The sequence below is a fragment of the Drosophila willistoni genome, unplaced genomic scaffold, assembly GCF_018902025.1.
Source record: "Drosophila willistoni isolate 14030-0811.24 unplaced genomic scaffold, UCI_dwil_1.1 Seg138, whole genome shotgun sequence".
NCBI lineage: Eukaryota > Metazoa > Arthropoda > Insecta > Diptera > Drosophilidae > Drosophila > Drosophila willistoni.
This window is the reverse complement of record NW_025814097.1, coordinates 75,181-82,698: the sequence shown is the minus strand read 5'-3', so window position 1 is coordinate 82,698 and position 7,518 is coordinate 75,181.

Below are 7,518 nucleotides of genomic sequence, written 5' to 3'. Positions count from 1 at the left end.
GATTGAGGTCTCCGCCCTGGTCGTATCCAAATTGTCAGGGGCCATTCCAACGGCTCCATTCCTTAATACGGTTCCGACGCAGTGCCTCGATCGCCCCCTGGCGGACCCGTACTACAACAAGCCCGCGCCTGTTGACATGATTATCGGTATAGACCTGTTTCCCCACATCCTCGGAGAACGGATCAAAAAGGATATTGGTAAGTTCGTCGGGCTAGAAACCATCTTTGGATGGGTTCTGTGTGGGGCTATGATGCGTGACCCTCCGGTGTCTCGATCAGTTTTCGCTGCACAGACGCGAGTTAGTCCAGAAGCAAAACTTGAGGTTCTCCTCACCAAGTTTTGGGAGGTGGAAGACCTTCCCGCAAAGCCGGAAAAGGAGGATGACGTATTCTGCGAGCGGAACTTCCAGGAGACCACCCAAAGAGGGAAGGGCTGCCGATATGTTGTGTCCCTACCGTTCAAAGGTCCGAATAGCGTCGACTTGGGCCACTCAAGACCGATCGAGTTGGCTAAATTCCTGCGGAATGAATCACGCCTTCTCAAGGATCCCGTCCTAAAAACGCAGTACGATGCCATTATTCAAGAGTACGAGGAATTGGGTCATATGATTCGGGTGACGCCGCCTCAAGATGGGAAAAACTTTTATCTCCCCCATCACGCGGTGTATTAGCCCGATAGCACCACCACCAAGGTACGCGTGGTATTTAACGCGTCGAGCCCCTCCACACGAGGCGTCAGCCTTAACGATGTCTTGCACACCGGCCCTACTCTTCAGGCCGATCTCACGCTTCAGGTACTGAAATTGCGGTTCTTTTAATTCGTTTTCAACGCTGACATAACGCAGATGTATCGACAAATCCGAGTCGAACCCAGGCATACCCCCTTTCAGCGAATCCTCTACCGAAACCGCTGCGGCAATATTCAGGATTATGAGTTACAAACTGTCACGTTTGGGGTTAACTGCGCGCCATTCTTGGCGATCCGAGTCCTTTTACAACTGGCACAAGACGTGCAAGCGATGTATCCTCAGGCGAGCGAAATCCTTCGGAACTACATGTATGTCCTTGCCGGCGCTCACACTGAAGCCGACGCCCGTCTCGCCATACGAGAATAAGAAGGAAGTACTTCAAGCTATTCCGAGAGAGCACCTGCTGCGAGAGGACTTTCTCGAGCTGGAAGACGCGAGCACTGCAAAAACCTTGGGCATCCGCTGGCAAGCTGCCGAGGACGTTTTCTTCTTCACCGTAGCGGACCCCTCTTGAAGGAGTCGATCTCCAAGAGGCAGGTTCTGTCCCATATCGCTAAACTTTTCGACCCCGCTGGTTGGCTAGCCCCATTTGTTATCCGAGCGAAGATAATATGCAGCAAATCTGGCTAACCGAACTGGGCTGGATGATGTTCTGCCGCCTCTCCTGCAGCAATGCACGAATTCTGCAGAATACCAGGCCTCAGTCGACTCCGCATCCCCGTTGGCTAAACACCAGCGATAAGCTCTCGTGGGAGCTTCATGGCTTCTGTGACGCGTCAAAACAGTCTCGCTGCCTCGGCTGGAGTTGTGCGGAACGGTTTTGCTAGCCGATCTCTGGGCGTTGATCGTTCCTGAACTCCCAATCCCACCTGCAACCTCCCAGTTTTGGACCGACTGTACCATCGTGTTGGCTTGGCTCAATAAACCCCCGTGTAGTTGGTCCACCTTCATGGCCAATCGGGTATCCAGCTTCCCCAAAAGCACCATTGGCCAAAGCTGGTCACATGTGCGCTCCGAGGACAACCCCGCTGATCTGGCGAGCCGTAGAGTCTCCGCGGCCGAGTTATCGGCCAGCAGCCTCTGGTGGCATGGGCCGGACTGGCTCCAGCGAGCCCCCGAGCATTGGCCAACTCCCCATAACGAACTCCCAGACACCCAGCTGGAGCAAAGAGTCCAGTGCCACACCACCGCGACCACCCTACTTGAGGACGTCAGCGAACGTTTCTCGGACTACGGTAGGGCATTACGAGTCATCGCGTACATCCTACGCTTCGGAAACGCAAACGGAATAAGTGGAAATCACCGACTCGCAGCCTCCAGACCGGCGACCTTCTGATCGTGTCCGAAGATCATCTCCCCTCCAACGAGTGGCGCTTAGGGCGAATTGAGCGCACTCTGCCCGGGGCTGACGGTCTCGTCCGAGTGGCTGATGTCACCACAGCGCGTGGGTCTATCCGAAGACCCGTAGCGAAGCTCATTCTGTTGCAAGACAGCAGGAGTCCTGAGCCTAAAACCTTATCGTGACTCCCAATCCCTCTATGTTCCGTCCGAATGTCCTCGTCTCCGTGCATGTTGTTCGTTCCCGTGCATCGACTAATCCACTCCCCCTACGTAATTTCTTTCGTTACAGTTCGTTCAGTTCGCCCCTCCATAGCGACAAGGCCCCCACGCGTCTGCCGCACCACCGCAGCAAACGAGCTGCTCCACCCCTGTGGACCGGGACGAATTTGGGGTTCCCTGGGGTTGGCTGTGACCAAGGTCGGGGACGATCAAGCCTGCACGGCCGTCCTCGAGTCGAGGTCCGACAAGACGTTCTGACGGAACATTATATTCCGGGTCGAAGAGGACTTGCTCATCCGCACTCCCATCCGGGAAGTGTCGTCGCCAGTCCGGGAGAAATTCGCCACCCTGATCCTGGCCGACCCCTATTTCTATCTGCCGGCGTCGGTGTCTGTGGTGCTCGAGGCAGACCTCTATCCTGAGGTCATCCAACCAGGCTGTGTGCCCGGTCATAGCGGTATTCCCGCAGCCCAGAGCACCGTGTTCGGATGGGTCGTCTCCGGCTCCTGTGGGATCTAGGCGCTCCAGGACGCTGCCGTCCCCAATCCTTTATATGCCAGGGTGGCAATTGCAACATGTTGCAAGGGGGGCGGTATGTTCACGCCACCGGGTGAACAGCAGTGAGCGGCGAAGAGCAGTGAGGAGTGAGGAGGGTTTTTTTATCCTCGGCATCTACGGTCACACCAGGAGGAGTGACTTGATTTTTCCCATGGGCATCGCCATTCATTTCTAAGACGAGATTTTAACCCGAACACCCGTTCTTCTCCTGGAATTTGCCTTTTTACTCGAATTGTAAATCTGTTCAACCCACAGCTATCTCGCGCATTTTAATTATTTTACTCACGCACCAGACAACTGAAGACATTGGCACCCGCCAACCACTTGCGGCTTACTTGGGTCCTTCCGCCCCTCCACAAACACTCGCCTAACTTCGAGAATTTTCTGGCGACGCTACGGCGGCTTCAAATTTCACAACTTTATGTTTTTAGCTACTTGTAACAACTTTAACAACTTTTTAGCAGCATATAACAACTTAGCAACTTTTAACAAAACAACACTCGACTTTTCGCGATCACATATGCAAATGCCCCCAAATGTAAGGTTTAGATTAGTTTAATGTTTATTATAATGGTTATTTAATAGGTTCATGTAATACAGAGTAAATATATATGATGCATTTAACAGTCTTAAATCGACTTTTAAACAACTTAGAGACAACTTCGTACTTCGGCTGACGACCAACGAGAGCGACTGCCAAATGAGAGCCGATTACCCAACGAACACTTGCTTCCGAGCCAAACTACCCAACAAACAGTGTAGAATGGTGTGTTGCCAGCTATCTGGTATCTCTATGTCTTACATATATTTTAATTCACACTTTTTTGTAGAATTCCCAATAGCCGAAATGATTCCAAAATGATTTTGCTTCAATAGAGGAAACTGTAGAAATAGTTTTTTCGTCGTCTTAGAATCAGTTAGTTTTTTCATATTTTGTTGTATTTTGTTCAGAATGGTTCTTAACTCAAAGCTACCTAGTAGCAAAATAGTTTTAATAGATAAAGCTGAACGAACTGATCGATTCATGTTGAATATAAAGAGTAAACTTTAAAAAATGGGAGGTACACATACTTTTCATACAAATTTTGTGTTTGGTGTTAATTACTAAATTCCCTTTAGTGTATTCATTTTTTGCATTATTTGTTTTTGCAAATTTAGGTTCATTTGTAGCTTCGAATGACTTAGTACTATAAATTAAAGCTCATCTGAGCACTTTGAATTGTACGTAGTCGGTTGAAGAAACTAAAACGAACAGCAATTCCAATAAGCTCACTCAATTGCCTTGAATTATCTATATTCGGATCTGGGTACGTGACAAACTGACTAAAACGATTTTCATTTCATTTTGCAATTCTAAATTGGAATTAACGTTTATTGTTACCATGACCCTGCAATGATTTGAAATCAATAGTAGGAATTGATTTTTCTCTCTGTAGAATTTGCATAATATTTTAGCATGTTCTTTTCCCCTCGTTCGCCACCCTCTGCATGAGGTCAAACTCTCCGTGTCTCTCTCTTCCGGAATCTTAAGGGCAAGACCAAGTACTTACCCCTATTGTTCTTACAATTTCCACAGCGCTCGGCAGTTTCGTCAACAACAACAGCAACTGCATCTGCCTCTTTACCGGATGTGGCGCCCGCTGTTTTGACAACTGAGAGTATGCACGATAATCTGAATGCATCCGGCAGTGGGAGTGGCAGTGGCAGTGCCAGCGGCCCCAGCCCATCCCGCCATCAGCACCTACCACAGCAGTTAATAAACCAAAAAGCAAGTGCAGCCTCAGCCACCTTGACTTCAACAGCTGGGGGTGCGTCTTCCTCATCTTCAGCTCTGTCCAGTCACCAGAATGGAAATAAAGCCACCAGCATTGCCATTCCTGTGGATCAATCTGCCGGCATGCGCACAATTGAACTGTCAACCGGTCGCATTCGCGAGGGTTTTGGTAAGTACAAGGGGAATCGAGCTGTTAAAATGGATCGAGTGTTTCAATTCTTAAAATAACAGCTGAGTAAAGAACTACAATTTGTCTCACCTGTAACTTAAATAGACTGAATTACATTTGATCCACCAATAACAGCTAAATTTATTACTCATAGTAGCAAAAACTGCAATGCCAATTCGTCAATTTTTTTATATTCATTCTGAAATTTGTGTTTTATTTTTTGTGTAGTCTTTATTTATGAGACAAAAGTTGATGGTACAGGGATAACTGATGTGTTTTTTTTCATTTTAGCTTACCGTGGAGGATTATGTGAATGCCATGGAGACTTTGGTCAATGATTATCGTTTTACCACTAACCATAGAACACATAGATGGGACAAACTCATGATTTTTTGATTGCAAACGCTAGCCTAGTCATGGAACCCCAGAGAACTTCGGGAAAACCCGAACGTTCATACTCTCAATGAGACCGTAAAGTGGGGAGAGGGCCAAGCAGCTACGAAAAATTTTCAGTCTAGCACAGACTACAGAACGACGAAGGCAGGCCTATGTCGCTTGTGATTTCGTTCTGTCTATGTATGTGTACACTCGTCGGTACATGCTCAGGCTTCGTAGTGTGTGTGTGACGTGAAGTTGTACAACATCGCATTTCAATAGCTCTCTCGACCAAAATTTTTCATTTTCGACAAAACAGCGACAATGCGAATAGGATATGCCCCTGTCGAAAGAATATCAAGAAATATTGGCATCAGCTTTGTATGTATCTCGGTGGCTGTACCGATAGAGTGTTCGCTTGGCGATAGGAATGTCCCTGGTTCGATTCCCAACTTGAAATCGACGGCTAAATTTATTACTCCAAATTGGACATTGATGTGAATGACATAGTCATTCAGGGTACTCAGACAGTGAGGTTGTCCCGCAAACAGGTGAGCTTGCCAGTTCAACGTCAATCTGTGCAAATATGGGGTAGTGAGTTGAGTAGTTTTTCGATCATCTGTCGCATTCACATTATCTTCTGGTTGACAAATTTTCTCTCTATTTCTCCATCTATCTATCTGTCTCTCATGCACTTCACAACTTTACTCATTCTGCATTCTCCCAGGCTGTTGCCCAGGAACTGTTCCTCAGTTATCTACAACATTGGGGTCGGATTTCCTGCGACGTCGCCTCGACTGGACCGTTCAGGAGGCTGGCGTACACGAGATACCCCGCCACCTGCAGTCCTCGATTTGCCCATGCCAATATGAGAAGGAGTTGTTGCGCAACAAAATAAAGATCAGCCTCCAGCATCGTCAATGCTGTGGAATCAACTGAATGGGCTGTTGGCTATGAAAACCACAACAGAAAACGACGAATGACAGAAAGTATATGTAATTTTATGTTGCTGATTAAAGGAAAAACAAGAAATACAAACACTTGGAAATTATATTCCATTTTAACAAACGGAACGAATTTGGCTTAGATATAAAAATGTATTTAAATGTTTGTCAAAAAAATTCCACTACTAATTATTGCACTTTCAGCCCAAAAGTATGCTAAGCTATTTTCAATAGTCTCAAGTTTAACTTCCATACCTCCTCACATCGATATCATCTACGTCATTTAACTAGCACAATCTCTGCGTCTCTAATATGATATTTTTATCAGTGTTCATGTTTCCCATTATCACCTCAATATCTCTCTTTCCTCTAAATGTGTTCTGTCTCTTTCTCTCTGTTTTTCTCTAACCAAAACTGTCATTGTAGGAACGTGGATTGCAGCTCTATCTGAAATACGGCTCGCGTTGGGGCATGGAGGCCTTGCGGGGACTGGTGGATGTCACGCCCATCGAACCCGGTCGACATTGCGGCCACTTCCAGTGTCCCTGTCAGTACATCAAAGAGCATTTGCAATGCAAACCGCGAGGCAAGTTCAAGTGTTGCAATTTTGTCCCTTGGGTGGCATCTGAGAGCTATGATTATTAAATGTGTCTCGATTTTATGTAACCAAATCAATGTGTCGGGGTTGCGAAAAATGAATTTAATACATTAGGGAATACATGTAGGAAATGAAGTGTCAGGCGGGCATAATCACGGCAATCGGGCAGTAGCTAGTGAGCGAGACAGAACGACACGCAGCGGTCGTATCTATCTGGTCGACTCACTCATTGAAAAATAAAGAGAAGCGTTGATTCATAAGACACTCGCAATCGTACTCTCGCCACGATCACATCGCGCACCCAAATTATCACTAAGGCCATTTAAATAATATAAAATATATGTATTCTTAACACAAAGAAACATTGTTAATAATATAAGACTAAATAAGGAAATCACATCCTTTAATAATATTGAAATAAATAAACCGGGATAAAGTAAAAATCCTACAAACTGGGGGCTCAACCGAGATTTCTGGCCCAAGACAATTAGTGAAATTTGTGTGTGTGTGTAAAGTTCGCAAGTGAACAGAAAATTGTTAAAATTGCATGCATTAACGTGTAAAACATATACAAACTCAAGGTTTTGGCAAACGAATTTCACAAGAAGCAACCACTACAAGTTCAAAAAATAGTGGAAGTTGGTGTGACTGTACGAGAGGCGACGAGTGGACGGTGAGACGGTGAGCGGTCGGACGACGCACGAAGAGCGTCACTAAGAATTTTGGCGCCGTTTAGGCAAAAAGTCGGCGACTGAAGTTGAGAGCGGCACGAGAACGGTGGTGACTCGAGTG